Raw genomic sequence first — 19,974 nt, 5'->3', positions numbered from 1 at the left:
AATGGCAACACTGGAAGGGACTTTAGTATACCTCCATTCAAACCACTAATCTTACAGACGTGGAAACCTGGCCTGGGTGAGGGGTAGTAGGGCATGGCAGAGGACAGATCGTGGGTTAGAGGCAAAGCCACGGTGGGATTCTTTCCATCACACAGCACTGTCATCATTGAGTTGAATCTTGACAGAGCCCTGTAAAGATTCTCTTCCATCATGGTGGTAATGGGACTTCCCAGATTACACAGCCCTTTGATGGTCGTTATTAAAGGTGCTCGACCACTCTTGAGGTAGCCACGCAAGGGTTAGTGTCCCCATTTTATAGATAAAGCATCAGGGGCTCATGGAGGTGACTGATTCAGAGCTGATTTGCATGTGCAATGTAATTCAGCACATGAATGCGTAGGCGTCACTGCCTTGGTCTGTGCTGTTCCTACCTGCTGGGATACTTACTGCCTGACTGCCCGCACCCACTCCCCTGACTTCCAGATGTAGTTCAAGGGTTACCTCCCTCCATAAGATCATTAACTGATTTTTCCTGCATGAGTTGGGTGCCCCTTCTATGAAGAAACCACATTTTCTGGATCCTAAGACCCTCTGGAGGGGCAAACAGCTTTGTATCCCCACCCCACCATGGAAACCGGGAGCCCCTCAACTGGGCCCAGCTGCCTCCCCGGAACTGACTCCACCCCTGTTCTTTCACTCATCACTCTGCATTTGTCACACTCCTCTGGGACCGCAGGCATCTTGAAAGCTGGGATTATGTCTTCCATCTCTCAAACACCAGTTTGGCTTCTTCTTCTTCTTCTTTTTTTTTTTTTTAAGATTTTATTTATTTATTTGAAAGAGAGAGAGAGCGAGCACAAGTGGAGTGAAGGGCAGAGGGAGAGGCAGACTTCCCACTGAGCAGGGAGTCCAGTGAAGGACTCGATCCCAAGACCCTGGGATCATGACCTGAGCTGAAGGCAGATGCTCAACCAACTGAGCCACCCAGGCTCCCCAGAGTCTGGTTTCTTATAGGCATTTCATAAATGTGTGTTAACTTGGTAATGAATTTTCTAGAGTTAGGATTTTAACTCTGCTCCTCTGATGTCATTGCCTCCTGCCCCTTTGAGAAGTGTGAGTTGTAAAATCAGATAGTAAGAGAAAGCCACTCCAAGAGGTGAACTAGCTAGCCATAAAGGCAACCTCATTCCTTATTTTGCGAATAAAATCATTTAAAGCATACCAGCTCTGCTTGTCCACCCTGGCAACAAAACCTTGCACAAGTTCTCTGGATTTCTTCATCTTACTGTGGGCAAGATGGAAAAATTTAGTCAAGACTAAAGGTAGCCTTGAGGGTGCTTAGGGGGAATATCCTTTAAAAGTGTTCTATGGTCACTTATATCTCTGAACACTAGAAAGAGACAAAAGGGAAACAAGATGAAAAGAGGGCAAATGAGGGAAGCAGAGACTTGTTTGGATATGTGGATGCTGCCTGATCACTTATTGACTCAAGGTTTGGGTCAGCTCTGGATAGTGTTCACATGGACCCAGCCTCACAAATGACAACACCCAGGTTGTGTAAAGGGCCAGTCTGTGTGCTGTCTCCTGAAACTCCTCTCAGTGACTGGTGATGGGAATGATCACTTCACTGCACTTTGCAGGCATGTCTGAAGTGGCCATGACCTATTAGCCTTGTGAATTGGCCCATGCGTCATTTTACATCGGTGTGTGGGAGTTGGGATTTACAGGAGTTAACCCGAAGCAAAATACTTCTTGTGTTATATCCAGCAGGATCAGGGTAGGGAAAAATTGGTTGTGCCATCTGAGAAGACTGGAGAGAGGTCACAATTTTTTTTTTTGAGAGAGGTCACTTCTTCTAGAACTATTATGCAAAGATTTTCCTTGTAGCTCCGAATCTATAGTGCTCCACTACACTTTTTAAAAGAAATTTTAAAAGAAAGATTTTAAAAGAAATGGTGGATTTTTGTTTGTTGGTTGGTTGGTTGGTAAAAATGATACCTGCTTATTATAAAAAATACTCAAATAATACATGAAAGTATAAGAAAAAAAGATTCTACCACACAGACAACATTGGTAAATTAGTGAACATTATTTCAGATACTCTCGATCTCTATATATTATAGACATATGGGTGACTAGAATAATTTTAGAAAAATGAGCTCATACAGTTTATTCTATTGTAGAAGAATTAAATTTTAAAAATTTAGTTGACAAATAAGCTGAAATGAGTTCTCTTTAGTTACGTGTTTTCTATAGGATTTTTAGACTTTTCATCATATTCTTTTTGCAATTTTTAAGGGGAATAAAATGACCTGTAAATTTGTGGAATCACAGAGTAGGAGAGAAGGGCAAGAACAGGTCATCTGTTGCAGCTTTCTGCTTCTAGGGAGGTCAACTGCAAATTGCTGAGCTTATTTTTAAACTGATTTTTAAAGAACTCAAGGGATAAAGGCTCAATCGCCTTCTTTTTTTTTTCTTTTAAAGATTTTATTTATTTGTTTGACAGACAGAGATCACAAGTAGGTGGAGAGACAGGCAGAGAGAGAGGAAGGGAAGCAGGCTCCCTGCCGAGCAGAGAGCCCGATGTGGGGCTCGATCCCAGGACCACGGGATCATGACCTGAGCCGAAGGCAGAGGCTTTAACCCACTGAGCCACCCAGGTGCCCCTCAATCGCCTTCTTAATAGATGCCCAACACCTACTCATCTTTCTGGTCAATGAGCATTTCACCTATGATCCGGTTTCATGAATATTTTTTGTATTTCTATGGGGTTCAAACTGTTTCTAAATTATTCTTCTTTGTATGACTTGACAGCTAAAAGATTTGTAATTTTTGCATTTGGTTCATCTTTCTGATGAATTGAGATGTAGTTGCTAAAGGGGATGGATATTTTGCAGGAGAGCTTGGGCAGAGAGTGAATGAAGGGGATTGCATGTGGGCATTAGGGGATCAGAAGGGAGCCTGACAGCCATTGGCTGTCATTTTCTGGGAGCACAGTGTGTGTGTGCCTTTTAAAGACAATCATTCCATCACTGAGATTTTCCCTAGGCACCTTTTCTTTGGATTGAGAGAAGTACGGCCAGAACAATCCCCAAATAGAAATTTGACTCTGCATGGCACTTCAGAACAAATGAGTAGATCTTCAGGCAAAATTGCTATGTCATTATCCTGTGACTTGGAGGGCTACATAACAAGATTAGACACTTATAGAAATAAAACATAGTGCCTGCTGTGCAGGCAGACCAGACATCCTAGAAGTACCTAAGTTTATCAAACTGTGGCCAAATAAAAATAAAGTTTTTTCATATTTTGACTTTTCCAGGAAAACATGGCCAACAGGTAGAAGGTTTAAGTGAAGAAGTATTCCATATAGTATTCTAGACTAGGAGGAGAAGGCAAGCTAGTGTAAGGTGCTTCCAAATAATATGTGTATGTATTGACTGATGTACAAGGAGAAATAATAAAAATACACACAGGCAAAAAGAATTTCAGGGTCATCGAAGGAAGTTTTCTCAAATGGTAGGTGATAAGACCACCTTGTTGGAAACTCTTCATGATCTGATTTTGAAAAGCAACGAAGAATTAGATGAGGATGCAGAGGTAGACAGAGCCTCATAGTGACCACAGACAAAGAGCATGTGTGGCCTTATGGCCAGTGTTAGGAAATTTGAAGAGAAGAGAGCAGAATAAAGAAAGAGAAAGCAGATTTCAATTCAGTAAAATCTGGTCATAAGTATTCACTGAGGTCTTACTCTGTATTAGCATATTCCTGAGCAATTTCGTTATATAAGAATATAAGAAACAAAAGACATGTTTGGTGCATTTACTGCACGTCAAGCAACTGCCTGGTTACCCCAGGACTTAATAGTAAGGAAGCTGAAAGGCCCAGGCTCTGGCCTGCTCACCTTTAAGTCTTCAATACTATTTTCAGTTTATAGAGGGCTGTGGTGGACCTTCCATAAATGTTTATTAACCTTGGTCTTGGGAAGTTCCACTACTGCTCTATGGATTATGTCAAACAGACTATGTGAGATACAGAGAAGAAGAAGGAAGATGACGGTGGAGGGGTCTGGTTAAAAATAAGCTCTCTAATGGAGTGGATACTTGAGGGGCTGTCATGATTGAGAGGGAGCAGGTGGTCCCAAGTAATGGAGTCAGAAAGAATGGCTGGAAAGGAAAGACAAATCCTGTAGAAGTTCCCAAATTCTAGATTCTTTTTTTTTTTTTTAAGATTTTATTTATTTGGCAGACAGAGATCACAAGTAGGCAGAGAGGCAGGCAGAGAGAGAGGGAGGAAGCAGGCTCCCTGCCGAGCAGAGAACCCGATGCGGGGCTCGATCCCAAGACCCTGAGATCATGACCTGAGCCAAAGGCAGAGGCTTAACCCACTGAGCCACCCAGGCGCCCCCCAAATTCTAGATTGTGCTGATCGCATCCCCATGGTGTTTTTAAAAAATAATGTTCCCGGGGCGCCTGGGTGGCTCAGTGGGTTAAGCCGCTGCCTTCGGCTCAGGTCATGATCTCAGAGTCCTGGGATCGAGCCCCGCATCGGGCTCTCTGCTCGGCGGGGAGCCTGCTTCCTCCTCTCTCTCTGCCTGCCTCTCTGCCTGCTTGTGATCTCTCTCTGTCAAATAAATAAATAAAATTGGGGCGCCTGGGTGGCTCAGTGGGTTAAGCCGCTGCCTTCGGCTCAGGTCATGATCTCAGAGTCCTGGGATCGAGCCCCGCATCGGGCTCTCTGCTCTGTGGGGAGCCTGCTTCCTCCTCTCTCTCTGCCTGCCTCTCTGCCTGCTTGTGATCTCTCTGTCAAATAAATAAATAAAATCTTAAAAAATAAATAAATAAATAAATAAAATCTTAAAAAAAAAAATAATGTTCCCCCTGACCCCTGTATGTCTTGTAAGGTAGTAGTTTGAGCTATACGCTTAATTAGATTCATGTCTGACACTTTTGGCAAGAATGCTTCCCAAGGAGTGTGGTGTTCTTCTTCTTGTTCATCCTGTAACAAAATGCCTTATGTCAGCCTTGCTTCACCATCGATGCTGAAGCTCTTAAAGCTTCTGTATCCCAGGTGAAAATTACCCAGGTGAAAAAATAAGACAATGCTTCATTCTAAGCTGAGAGTTTTCACTTGGAATTCAATGGAGAGTTTAGTGGAAGTTAGTAAACATCTCTGAAAGTGTGTGCAGAATAGTCTCTGCACGTTCCTATGTTTACTCTTCAGAGAGGAAGTTAAGCTTTCATTAGCTCGCTAAAGGAGCATATAAATAGAAAAAGTTAGGATCTAATGGTGGTTCATTCTCTCATTGGCCTTTAGTTACCAGTAAGATGTGTAGGATTTTCATGTTTTGTAGGGACACAACATTGGACTTCAAAATGAACCATATTTATCACTTGTCTCATACCCATCACTTTAGAGACAGGAAAATAAAAAAGGGGAGTACTTGGAGCAAGGGCCCTTGGCCAGCTAATAGCAGAGCCAGGACTACCAGAAGGATTCCATGACATTGTTGTATAGCTCCTTAGCGTTTCTACTTTTTCTGTTTTTTTTTTTTTTTTTTTTTTTTTTTTTTTTTTTTTTTAAATCATAAAGCTGATGCTTGGGATTCACTAACATTTTTGCACTTGTGGGATGTCAGTTCATGCATTTGTTTGTCTACGAATAGCCAGCTTTGTTTAAAACGTTTCTGTTCCTTTTTTCCTCCTGCCCTTGACCTATCTGATTCCATTGCTACTTAAACTCCATAGCCACACATAATTAGCATTAAAAATCCCCTAATTTAATTAATGTAATTACTTATTTTATTGAGAGTTCCCTTTAGAGGTGCTCTGGACTAGACCGATAAGACACAGCTCCTGCCTTCAAGTATCCTTCAGTCTATGGATATGAAGGTTTTGTTTTGCTTTGTGTTTTGTAGTCTGCACTGTCTGTGTCACTGCAGTCACTCTGCCAGTGATGCAGACTGTTATGTGAGGGTCTGTGCTGGGGGTGCTTAGAAGCAGTTACTGACCTTTACTCATTTAGACCCTGAATTCAGAGTTGCCAGATCTCAGGGAGACATGGGACAGTTCAGCGTTACCACCAACAAAGAAAGCCATGTTTTCCTGGAGGCTGGGATCTTTTCACCCGGTAGTGATGAAGTCATCCTCATTTGAGTGACAGATTTGTCATTCAGTCCCTCATCGTGGAGCTTGGGGAGAATGGGTTGGCCTATCCCATGATACTGGGAGTTCAGTCTCATCACTATCACGTTTAAAAAAAGGAGGCCCATCCCCTCCCTTTTCCCAGTTTCCTTTTCCAGCTGCCACCAAACCTCTCTGAGCAGTTAAGAGATGTTCCAGCCAGATAGCTTCTTAGAAAGGAGTGCCAGGACAATCTGGGCTAAGTCTGGCTTTAGACAGATCCCCAAGTCCTCCTGCCCTGCCTTTGGCAGGCCACCAGGCCTGTTGAGGTGATTTTGTTCATTTAAGGCTGCGCAAGACAAACAGATCTCACCACTGGGTGGGGAATGCTAGTGTAAGACTGAAATGATTTCATTTTTTCCTCCTTTTTATCATCTTAGTCTGATGAACATGATAGGTAACAGATAAATCCCTCATACAAAGGTTGTTGTCATTGATAATCCTCGAATCAACCTGCACATTAGTTTCAGTGCTCGTGGGGCATTCCTTTCTTTGGCCATTTAAGGAGATGTTTTGAGTAACTGTGATGTTGGTTTGCTGAGACGTCATGTCATGCCTTTTGCTGAAGTCTGTCTTGGTAGCTTTTACCTCTAGTGCAGTGTGGTTCATGTTGTGACATGGTCAGTGTACGGAGGGTTGAGGGAAGGTCCTTGTGCTCCAGGATTCTTTCCCACTTGACAGTTTTTGGTGCCTGAAATCCAACCATTTATTTGTTTGGTTCACCAAAATAATGCTTCCTGTTTAAAAAAAAAAAAAAAACCACCTTAACGTATACTTGCTCTAAGGGATAGGAGCCGAGAGAGCAAGGGGGAATGGTGATGAGATGAAGTTGGATGCACTCAGGTACTGGTATGTTCTGGGCTTTCCCGACCCTGAGTATTTTGATCTGAAACATAAGAGTTTCTTACAGAAAGATTTTAAGTGGGGGAGTGCCATGCCATGCCTTGTGGAAGATGCATGAGAGTAAGAATAAATGTGTAGGGGTCAGCTGGTCTAGAAGAGAGACAGTGGTGGTTTACTCATTATTATTATTATTATTATTTTGCAGGAGAATGATTTTATGAAATACGCAAGGATATTTGAGGAGTAGCACAGCGATGGTTTTCTGCCATGTAAAAGAAGATATTGTCATAAAATTCAGTTTATTTTTTATTCTTATGGTGTCCTCAGTACACATGTGCTGCGTTGACCTTTTCTACAGGCTTTTATCATTAGCACAGTGTTGAGTATGCTGTCTTAGACCATGCATGTTTGATACATGTCCTAATCAGTCTGATTTTAGACAGGAAGTAGACCAATCATATAGGTGGCTAAAATATTCTTTTGTTCAAGGCTCTTAACCTTTTTTATGGACAAGTAAGTACTATGATGGAATCTCTATTACAGCTAAAAGAATTTACACAGTAAAAGGAGATAGATTTGCCTGAGGTTGTCCAGTGTCAGTGGCACAGGGGCCCGGGGGCCATCCCCTACTTAACCACTGGCTGCAGATTTCACACATGTATTAACATGGCTTCATGTGCATTTATAGTATCTTTGCAAATTTATTACTGGGTTGCTCCTCTTAATATTTGTGGGTGATGTTCTTCTTCTTTTTTTTTAATCATTTTTTAAAATTTATTTTCAGCATAACAGTGTTCATTGTTTTTGTACCACACCCAGTGCTCCATGCAATCTGTGCCCTCTCTAATACCCACCACCTGGTTCCCCCAACCTCCCACCCCCCCCCCCACCTCTTCAAACCCTTCAGATTGTTTTCAGAGTCCATAGTCTCTCATTGTTCACCTCCCCTTCCAATTTCCCCCAACTCCCTTCTCCTAACTCCCCATGTCCTCCATGCTATTTGTTATGCTCCACAAATAAGTGAAACCATATGATAATTGACTCTCTCTGCTTGACTTATTTCACTCAGCATAATCTCTTCCAGTCCCATCCATGTTGCTACAAAAGTTGGGTGTTCATCCTTTCTGATGGAGGCATAATACTCCATAGTGTATATGGACCACATCTTCCTTATCCATTCGTCCGTTGAAGGTCATCTTGGTTCTTTCCACAGTTTGGCAACCGTGGCCATTGCTGCTATAAACATTGGGGGTACAGATGGCCCTTCTTTTCACTACATCTGTATCTTTAGGGTAAATACCCAGTAGTGCAATTGCAGGGTTATAGGGAAGTTCTATTTTTAATTTCTTGAGGAATCTCCACACTGTTCTCCAAAGAAGCTGCACCAACTTGCATTCCCTTTGTGGGTGATGTTCTTCTTACCTATTTTCTTGCTTATTTACTATTCATGGCTTGGCTTTTGGTTTAGGAAAATTGGATTTATTCTTTCTGTATTCTCTCCTTTCTTTTGGTTAGGAATGATTGCTTTTCCTTTCCTTTCCTTTCCTTCTTTCTTTCTTTCTTTTTTTTTTTTTTACTGTAAAATGATTTAACTTTTTTTTTTTATAAACATATATTTTTATCCCCAGGGGTACAGGTCTGTGAATCGCCAGGTTTACACACTTCACAGCACTCACCATAGCACATACCCTCCCCAATATCCATAACCTCACCCCCCCCTCCCAACCCCCCTCCCCCAACAACCCTCAGTTTGTTTTGTGAGATTAAGAGTCACTTATGGTTTGTCTCCCTCCCAATCCCATCTTGTTTCATTTACTCTTCTCCTACCCCCTCAACCCCCCATGTTGCATCTCCTCTTCCTCTCTTTCTTTTTTTTTTTTTTAAAGATTTTATTTATTTACTTGAGAGAGAGAGAAGCAGGAGAAAGAGCACAAGCAGGGGAAAGGGGCAGAGGAAGAGGGAAAAGCAGACTCCCCATTGAGCAGGACTTAATCCCAGGATCCCAGGACCATGACCTGAGCTAAAGGCAGGCGCTTCACTGACTGAGCCACCCAGGCACCCCAGGAATTATTGCTTTTTCTATGGTTCTAGTTTCCATGCCCCTTTTAAAAATCACCCTGACGATGTTGTACCTTTTCCACATCTTTGTTATGGTGTGAATTAGTGGAAGGGACTTTGGCCTGGGGTGTTAAAGACCCTGCTTTGCTACTAACACTCTAGGCAATCTTAACCTCTTGGTCTCAGTTTCTTGGTCTCAATTTTCTTATCATTAAAATGGGGCTAACAATCTTACCGGTAATTAATAGGGCTATTGTTGGGAGTGAATGAGTTAATGTACATATGTGACCTGTATAATCTGTATGTAATGTACATACATGAACTATGTAATCTGCATGCTATATGCACACAAACAATGTAATCTGGGTACAGTGTACCTCCATGAGCTGTGGAATTGGCATATAATGTGCTCATATGAGCTTCATAATCTATAAGCTTCAGTGCACAGTTGAGGGTAGAGGGTAGTGGTGGTTGTAAACACTCCATGTCTACCCTCAGCCATGATCCCACAGGTCTTGAGAGAGAGGAGACCAATGGGGTTGTCAGGAGGTCACAAGGGCTCAATAAAAAAGCCTTGCCTAACAGGGATACTTCTGTCCCTAGATGAACTCAGAAATAATCATTAATTGCAAGACTTTACATTTTATAGATACAGTCCATGCGAAGATTAGTCTACATTTATGCTGACGAATGTTTTAGTTAACAGCTTCAAGTTCAGATTTTGCTTCTGCCATCTGCTGCCAACCCTCAGGCCTCAATTCCCACAAATGTGAACTGAGCTTAATACTCACTCTGATGGATAGGGGTTATTGTGGAGATTAAATTAAATAGTTCATGTACTGTACCTAAGAAGTGCTCAGTGGTACTTATTAAAATGTGTGTGTGTGTGTGTGTGTGTGTGTGTGTGTGTGTGTGTGTGTGTCTGTGTTAGGATAGTCCATTCTGGTCAGATAAAATAAGCCTTCATCACTCTCTGTTCTGGCTTTAGACAGTTTCCTGGGAGTTATACATTTTTTATAGAATGAGCTAAACTTAGACATTGTTTCAGTATCCTTGGTGTCTTTTAAATTCTCACTTTTCAATTAATTATATCCCAATTTCTTTTTTTGGTGTATTTTATTCTTACTCCTACTGTGTTATCTGTTTAGAGTTATTTGTATTTTAGGACGGACACTTTTTGCACTCCGAGGAAGTTACCAGAGCATTCTCTATCTTACGTTGTGTTATGACAACTGGGGTTTAAGGTAGCATGAAGTGCAATGAACCGGTCTTACAGTTCTTCCCTAGGAAGGCTTTAATTTGTCCTGCTTCCTTTGAGCAAGTGAAAGCCATTCCTGAACACCTTTTGTTAGATCTCACTTCCATTCTTTCTTTCCATCTCTGCCTCTCTCGTTTCTCTCATGGACCATGACTCTTCCTCTCCCCTTTGTTTTCTCTATTCTCTCCCAGAGAGGAGAGATCAGGAGAGTAGCAAGATTGGCTGGAGGGATGGGATCATTCCAGCTAGATGCCCTTTTTCTTTAACCCTGAAATCATAACAGTCAATTAGGGAATGAATTCTTGCAAAATGTATGTGGGTTAAAAAAAAGAAGATGGACTTTTGCGTGATGGTTTAAAGTGCAGGGTGTGAAGTCACACAGTCTGGGATTTGAATACTGTCTCTTGACACTAAGTTTCCATGAGACTCTGGTAAGTTAAGAGTGTCTCTTGCCTGAGGCTCCTCAAAGATGAGTGGGTGTATAGGAAATGCACATGAAGAACACTGAACACTTTGTTTGGCACATTGGAAGGACTCAGTAAATGTTAATTGTTGTTATTGTTGCTATAAAAAGGTGACCCCCCAGAAGGTTATGGAGTATGTTTACATCTTCAAACTATGAGTTAAGGGATGAGCCTAAGTATACACTCTCTTTACATCACTTGTGTTCCCTGAGGCTTGAAGTGCAACATGGAACTTGGTCGGTTGGTAGACTTAAACACTCATGACTTTGTTACCATACGCATCAAGCTATAGTTTGGGTCTTAGTGCTTTATGGAGAGGAAATGACCTCTCTCTCTGGTTTTCTTTTGGTTTAGTTGTAGGAGAGTGTGACAGGCAGAATAATGTCCTCCCTCCACCCCCCAGCATGTCTGTCTCCTAATATCTAGAACCTGTGAATATGTTATGTATGGTATGTGGCAATGGGGAGTTAGTGTTGCAGACAGAGTTAAGGTTGCTAATAAGCTGGCCTAAAAATGGGGAGATTATCTTGAATGATTCAGGTGGGGCTGTGTCTTTAGAGGTAGAAGAAAGTCCACATCTGGGAAGGAATATGGAAAAGGCAGAGTGGGAATGATGAGGTTGCTGGCTTCAAAGGTGGAAGGGGAGCCCAAGCCAAGGAATGTGGGAGGCTAAAAGAGGCAAGGAAACAGGTTCTTCTCCAGGACCTCCAGGAGGGAGCACAGTTCTGCCAACACCTTGTTTCAGCTCAGTGGGACCTGTGTCAGACTTCTGAAATAAGATAATAAATTTGTGTTATTTTGAGCCATTCAGTTTGTGCTAATTTGTTTCAGTGGCAATAGCAGATTAACATAGCAAGTGTATGTGTGTGTGAGAGACAGATACAAATAGAAACTCTTGTGATGGATTTTTGCTGAAGATTAAATTAAGGTAAATAGAATAGTTTCCATGTCATTTGTAAAATGTACATTTTTGTAGGTATCATATGGATTTTTAATTGTTAGCAGAATAGTAGAGATAGTTGTAGAACTATTTAATAAACTCCACATTATCCAAATTACAGGCAGATTTTTAATTTGCAAGTTAATGTATATATCTCACAAAATTAAAGCATTTAAACTTTTAAATATTTAAACATTTACTGAAACATTTCAAAAATGATTTTTACTGAAAAGTGTAAAATTACAAAAACCAGGGGTTTTCTTGAAGAGCCAGGACATCCGTGGGTACCATCTTTAGGGTGGATGTGAATATTTGTTTTCAATTACACCCCAAGGCTATGTCCCACGCGATCTCCTCCTCTGGCCATAGCTCCTGAGCTCCTCTGTGGACCTTCCTTTCAGACAGAGCTACCCGAACCACAGGTTTGTTTATCAGTAATTGCTGTTTACTGCATGGGCTTCATATCATTAATATGAAGAGGCGGGGCTGTAACTGCGGTGCTAGACGTGATGCCTGCAATCCATTCCCACCAAGCATTCTGTTCTGTTTGTGTGAGCTGCAAATGACCTCTTGTCTTAGCTCGCTGTGTGGCCACAAGATCATACCTATCTTCCCCCTTCTTCCTTCTTATTTTGTCTGTGCCGCCCAGAATCTCCCCTGAATTTGCCAGTCATAGCATCTTCTACTTTTACTATCTAAACCCAGTACATTTGATTTCACTTCTTAGTGCTATCCCCCAATAATTTGTAGCCTATATTAAAAGGGATTCGGGGGGGGGGATTTTTGACATCCTTTCCTGTTACCCCATATCCTTTTAATCTCAGGGTCACAACCAGAAAGTCCTCTACAGCTTCAGCAGCTCATGACTGATGTTGAAGCTAAAGGCCATCTGTTGGAAACATGGCTGATTGGCAGCTGTTGTTTCGACCTCGGGCCCACCATGACTATGGACAGGGTTAGAAATGAAATCTGTGCTTTCCTGATGCTTCTCCAAATCAAGACCTCTTGGTTTTATGTCTGGTATAGAGCTGTGCCATTCTGTGCCTGTCCTCAAACAGTAAACCTCACATGAACTCAACCACCTAACTCCTGTATTTAGAATGAGATGAGCTGGAAGTGCCATCTAGTTGGGCTGTCTGTTCTCTGAGAAAGGGCTTCACAGGGTGACACTCCCTCATGCAGTCCCTGTGGTCTGAGTCTCTTCTTAGGCTGGTGGGTTTGAAAGCTCCATTTTATTAGTGCACCAGAACCAAAGGGGTTCTCAGGAGCTCACTCACCTAATTCTTAGGTGCCAGGTGAATGAGCCAGAACACAAACTTAGTAATTTAACATTGAGAGATGAGCCATTCTGCAACCAGGAAATTCCCATCTGTGTTGTATCGGGGTATTAGAGAAAATAGACGGTAATATGGAAGCTGGTTGGTAAACACGGAACCAGAAGAGAGATGTGGGGTCTTAAGGAACTCAGCCTGAGGAACTGCCCTTACTCTCCATGCGCTCATGTGATTTGCATGCAGCGTCACTCCTTCCTGGACTGGGCTGGGTACAAACACTGTTGAGTTGCTTTTTGGGTTCACCTTCTTCAGGACTCCATGACAAACACATTTCCTTAACAATTTGTATCTTTGATTGGGCTACAGATAGATGGCCAAATCTGAGTGATTAGAACCAGGGTATTTAGAGTACAGAAGACACGAATTTGTTCAACTTGGCCATTACTCATTGTGTGGTGCTGAGCAACTTAGTTAACTTCTGTAAGCCTTTTCACTTATTAGTGAAGTGGGAATAATAATAGTGTGGTAAGGTTGTTGTGAGGATTGAGCAAGGTAATGCAGGCAAAGCACTTAGCACAGTGTCTGACAAGGAGCTTTCAACTTTTGGTTGACTGGAAGAAGCCTTACTTTCTACTTGTTCACCATAGGAGTCTCTGTGGCTTCTGCGTGGATCTCAGTGCTTTCATTACATGTTGATTGTTCCGTGTTAACTGGGACAGGTGTTTTGGAGGCTTCCTGCTGCTTTCTCTATTGAGCCCATAACCTGACTCCAGGGAACACTGGGGTCCGGATAGACAAGGGCAGCAGAATCTGTTCTCGGAGAAGGGCCACCAGTCCTATCTGGGCTGCCCTGTCACGTCTAATCTTCACAAAAGTGATCCTGTTTATAGGGCTGGCTTCATATTGTTCTCGCTCCTCCTCCTGGGCCATCGTCTTCCTGTTGGCTGCCAAAGAGTATGAAGGTTGATATATTATGGGGAGGTCCTTTCCAGCTGAGATCCATAACATTCCAGAAAATTTAAGAGTTGGGCCTGCATGCAGTAATCATTTCCCTAGGTAAATGTATGTAAAAACATCTTAAATAGATATAATTTTTACCTTAAAAATAGAAAAAAAGAAAGAAAGAAAGAAAGAAAGGTTCCAGGCTTAATCTGGTGCTCTCATTAAGTTATTGGGATGACTTGGCTTGACAGCATCACTTGTCAGCTCCAGTGAAATACTTCCTTAGCTTGAGTGTGACTGTTTGGCAGTGGAATCTGTCTCAGAGCAACAGTGAAATCATACTCACAGTGTTACTGGGTGCCAGGCATGCCTAAGAGCTTTGCATGCATTCATTAATGTGATCCTCTCAACCCTATGAAGCCCCATTTTAAAGACGAGGAAGTGGAGATACAGAGGTTCAGTAACTTGCCCAAGATCTCACAGTAGGTGGCAGGGCTGAGAATCAGACCCCTGGTCTGGCTTCATGAATCTGTTCTAAATCATCATGTGATTGTGTTTCTTGGCCTCAAGTAGCCAATGTTTTCTTCTGGCCCTTTCTTCCCTCCCTCTTTCTTTTCATTTCTTTTCTTTTCATTTCTTTTCTTTTCTCTTCTCTTCTCTTCTTTTCTTTCTTTCAGATTTTATTTGAAAGAGAGAGACACAGTGAGAGAGGGACTACAAGCCGGGGAGTGGGAGAGGGAGAAGAGGGCTTCCCACTGAGCAGGGAGCCTGCTGTACCAGGCCCCCTGATCATGACCTGAGCCAAAGGCAGATGCTTAATGACTTAGCTACCTAGGCGCCCTCTTCTGGCTCTTTCTAATGCCATGGTAGGCACAACTTGTTCTAAATTTTCACCTTAGTCTCCTTTTCTCCCTCATGTTACAGTGTTCTCTTAAATGGGATATGATTTTTACTTGCCTTTCACTGTGAGACTTTTCTCTGCACCCACAAAATCTATGCTGGGGGCAGGGAGGTGGTCTCTTGGAGAGTGGCAGTGATGGAGGAGGGCACAGTTATGTTTTTCTGATTGGTTAGTGGCAAATGAGCTAACAAATATGAAAGAGAAGACCTTTCTATCCTTACATACAAGTTTGGGATAGGCAGTTCTCTGTAACCAGCAATATGGATTTGGAGAAATTCAGCCGAAAATGTGGTTTCTCTAGGTCTTCTGGTAGAGTTGTGTTGCTTCTCTAAGAGTCACAAATATCAAGTAGGTACATACTCTCAAGTAACTCTCAAGCACTTGCTGGGCCCATTGGGCCACCACAATGAGCTATAAAGCAGAGGGTTTTTATTTTATTTTATTTTTTATTTTTTTTAATTTTTTAATTTTTTTTCAGCGTAACAGTATTCATTATTTTTGCACCACACCCAGTGCTCCATGCAATCCGTGCCCTCTACTATACCCACCATCTGGTGCCCCCAACCTCCCACCCCTCACCCCTTCAAAATTCTCAGATCGTTTTTCAGAGTCCATAGTCTCTCATGGTTCACCTCCCCTTCCAATTTCCCTCAACTCCCTTCTCCTCTCCATCTCCCCTTGTCCTCCATGTAAAGCAGAGGGTTTTACCCCTGGCTTAGAAGGCCTTTTTGATTTTTTTTTTCTTTATAGAAAGACCCAAAGAAGGGAGCCACAAACCTGCTTCCTTTCTAGGAAATAGTAAGATAAACTTTAATCTCAGGTGTTTTTCTTCAGGTACCACCAATATGTCCACTCCAATTTTTATGTTGTTCCAGACAGACAGGGAGGAGAGAGTAGAGGGGAGGGGTGGGAACAGAAGAACGTATGTTCAGAAACTTTGCTAGTGGTGACACCTGAACTGGAATACTTAGAAACATCATATAGAAACAGCATATTACATATTTTCCTATGTGCATATACGTGGTAGCCTGTGGTTTAAAAGCATCACATAAGAAAACTCTCCAAGTATAATTCTCAAGCTGAAATGATCATTTGACTACATAAACCTTTCTAGTGTTGCCAAATAGGGTTGGTTGTTCACATTTGAACTGGGTGTGTGGGTTGTTCCCATGAAGCTTGTGAATCATTCATGAACACACCAGAGATTTCCAGCTATCCAACCAGCCAAAGGATTCATTTCCTATAAAGGCATTGATTACAGTGTTGAAACAGTGCATTCCAGGCTTGCTTGCATTGATACTAAGCAGGGCATTGTGTCATGGGTGCTGGTTGCCTCAGCCTACAAATTCTTCCTAGCGTGGATGGTGTTCTTCCTTCTCTTCTGGGACACTTTCTGTTTCTCCTGAATTTTCATCTCTTTTCCCCCCTTCTTATTTGGAGAGGGCACTTGCTTTTAAAATGATTTTTATTATCTGAACTTGTATTTTAAGTCAAAATGGACAGACTTATTATAGATTTACTCAGGCAACAAGTTAGATACTTTTCTCCATCATTTGATAAATGGAAATTATGGGCATTAATAAGAAGAACATATAATCATTAGCTTCTAAAGAACTTAAATATCTTATTAATAGCATCTAATTGCCTTTTTAAAAAGACATCAGAGAAAGAAGGAACTGAAGGGTGTTATCTCTAGTGTTATTTCCTAAGAAGGCAAGACACAATAAGGTGAGTAACATTAGGGATTGTAAGAGAAGTTGAAGATATTAGATCAGAAAAATCTCTGGGCCTAAAGCAGAGAAGTCAAATGATGCCCCTAAGAACTAGAATGGAAGGTCACTGCCTGCTGGCCCAAGGTTGTTTTCTATCAACCCAAGTTTCAGCACTATCTACTCCAGATGTGGGGAATGAGAAGTAGAAGAAAGAGCACTGGGTTCTCTCACTGACTGTGTAGTCATGGACCAATCCCCTTTCTTTCTGGGACCCCATTTCTCCACCTCTGATATGGAAAAAGCTATTAGATGCCATCAAAAATCTTTCTGGGGCGCCTGGGTGGCTCAGTGGGTTAAGCCGCTGCCTTCGGCTCAGGTCATGATCTCAGGGTCCTGGGATCGAGCCCCGCATCGGGCTCTCTGCTCAGCAGGGAGCCTGCTTCCTCCTCTCTCTCTGCCTGCCTCTCTGCCTGCTTGTGATCTCTCTGTCAAATAAATAAATAAAATCTTAAAAAAAAAAAAGTTTAAAAAAAAATCTTTCTAATTTTCAGAGAATTATAGGCACTCCCATGTGTATTGAGGCATTATTCACAATAGCCAAGAGGTGGAAACAATCTAAATGGATTGTTTGATGAAGAATGGATAAAGAAGAATGTGATATATATATATATATATATATATGCGCACACACATACACATGTAATGGAATATTATTCAGAATGTAAGAAGAAGGACATCTTGCAGTAAGTGACAACATAAATGAAGCTTGAAGACATTATAGTAGTGAAATAAGTCAGTCACAGAAAAACAAATAATGCATAATTCCATTTATATGAGATATGATATGATTCCACTTACATGGTACATGAGATATATCTAAAATAATCAACTCATAGAAGCAAAATATAGAAAGGTAGGTGCCATGGAAGGAGGTTGCTTGGATGGAGGGTAAAGGGAAAGTTGCTAATCAAAGGGTAAAAAAATAAAATAAAATAAAATAAAATAAAATGAGTTCTAGAGATATTCTGGACAACATTGTGTATATAGCTAACCATACTTTATTGTCCACTTAATTATCAGTTAAAAGACTAGATCTCATGTTAAGCATTCTTACCACAGTTAAAAAGTTAAAGTTAGGGGTGCCTGGGTGGCTCAGTGGGTTAAGCCTCTGCCTTTGGCTCAGGTCATGATCTTAGGGTCCTGGGATCGAGCCCTGCATTGGGCTCTCTGCTCGGCAGGGAGCCTGCTTCCCCGTCTCTCTGCCTGCTTCTCTGCCTATTTGTGATCTCTGTCTGTCAAATAAATAAATAAAAAAATCTTTTTTTTTTTTTTAAGATTTTATTTATTTATTTGACAGACAGAGATCACAAGCAGAGAGACAGGCAGAGAGAGAGGAGGAAGCAGGCTCCCTGCTGAGCAGAAAGCCCGATGCGGGGCTCGAACCCAGGACCTGGGATCATGACCTGAGCCGAAGGCAGCGGCTTAACCCACTGAGCCACCCAGGCGCCCCAATAAATAAAAAAATCTTAAAAAAAGTTAAAGTTAAAAATAAAGTTAAAGTTTAAATTTAAAAAGTTAAAAGTTTTAAAAGTTAAAAAATAAATCTCAGTCTATGAATTTATAGATAAAAAGACTATATAGACTATTTATAGACTATTTAAGACTATTTATAGACTAATGCTAATACTATAGACTCCTTGGATGGTCTCTCACTAGAAGCAGAGACAAGCAAGCTAGAAAATAGTTCTTTGAAGAGTTGAAAAAAATAATCTCTTGCTACTGTGAATTCTTTCCATTCTTGGAGACTGATTACAGAATGTATCTGGTGCTATTTTAACCCTATTAAGGAAATCAAAGTACTTAACATTCAATCTTATTATTTTGTGACACTGGGTGATAGTCACAATATTGTGTGATAGTCATTGAACCACTCTATCCATTAGTTCCTCTATCTATTAAATGGAAATATTAGGGGTAGCTCCTTCATGGTAGTAAGGATTAAATGAATTAGTTATTAAATGAGTTACTTACTAGCTTTTTAATTAACCCTACTTCATAAATAGGTCGATGGATATGTAGGGGAGGAATTGTCTGCAAGTGTGGTCATCTATCAAGCTAGTTTCAAAACCTAAAAGATAATTCCCTAAGATAGTAGGTCATCCAGATCTTTAAAGCAAAAGGCATTTGTCAGTTAGCAAGCAGTGGCTTTTATAATTCAGCACGCATGCTTCAAGTGAGAATCTTTTAAAATTTGGATGCCTAGGTCCCACACCTGGAGATGCTGATGCAGGATGTCTAGAGTATGGCCAAAGAATCTAAATTTTATAGGTTTCTCGGGATTTTGGATATAAGTGATTTCTGAGTCAACTAGAGAAATCCTGGTGGCAAGTAATGTAATGGGTTACCACTGACTAAACTCTTGAGGAAAAATTTTCAGGCCACTTCTTCTAAGCATGAATTGGTGGAGTTGATCATAGAGGATGAGGATGGAGAGGTTGTGAGCCATCTATAGGGACGGGGGGGGGGTAGTTAATGGTTGAGAGACAAAGGGGAAGAGGGAAGCATGGTTACCCCTGTATTTGGAAGTGTTTAAACCAGTTGTCGTATATTAAGGTAAGGTCAACATGAAAAAAGACAAAATCTAGAAAAAATATATCCTTAAACCTCCTTTGTTGGGAAATATAATTGCAGACCACCAAATGGGTTTTGATACTCTTTTCTGCTCTGAGACAGGTTCTACCAATCAAAAGGCCATATTGCTCTTGGAGTCAATCCTTCTTAAGATTATGTCTTACTAGTACTTTATAGACTTCCAGAGAAAGGAACCTGGCATTATATTGCCTTACAGGACTGGGATTCACAGTCTTTTTGGTTTCAAATATCTATAATTCAGCCTAGTATGTATGAGTGTGAGTTTGGCACATGGGATGGGATATCCTTGCATGGAGTGGGAGGAAGAGATCCTATTTTGGGAATAAATTGAGAATGGCATTGCCATATCAACCCAAGGTTAGCCTGAATCCATCGAGGTTCCTAAACCCTGAATCCTGTTGGAATCAAAACTCAGAGCAGACTGAGCAACTCTGGCTTCTCACCAACTGGTTTCTCAGTTAGTGTTGATTATACATATGGGGTTCACTGGGGACCATCACTGAACCAGATACAAAGGAAGAAGTTTGTGAAATGACAAATGCCTGGTTCCAATTAGGGGACAAACCTCTCTTCTGCCTGGCCTTATATAGCTTACACAACACTTTTAGTGTTATTATTCCATTTAATCCCTCCAGTGTGTCAGGACCTACATTGTTATGTTCCTTTTACTCAAGGTCATACACACAGACTGGGATGAGACTTTCTCCTAGGGCTTCTGAGGCAATCCCCTGCTCTTCCCACATTTCC

The 19,974-nt window shown here is 41.5% G+C and overlaps 1 long non-coding RNA gene across 1 annotated transcript in view; it reads left to right on the top strand.

Moving 5' to 3' along the window:
- LOC125087297 (uncharacterized) overlaps positions 1–19,974 on the top strand; it is a 156,779-nt gene that overhangs the window by 115,404 nt on the left and 21,401 nt on the right. The window lies entirely within an intron of this gene.

Source organism: Lutra lutra, chromosome 16 (genome assembly GCF_902655055.1).
Source record: "Lutra lutra chromosome 16, mLutLut1.2, whole genome shotgun sequence".
Taxonomy (NCBI): domain Eukaryota; kingdom Metazoa; phylum Chordata; class Mammalia; order Carnivora; family Mustelidae; genus Lutra; species Lutra lutra.
Note: the sequence above shows the minus strand (reverse complement) of the source record. Positions and strands in the feature narration are given on the sequence as shown.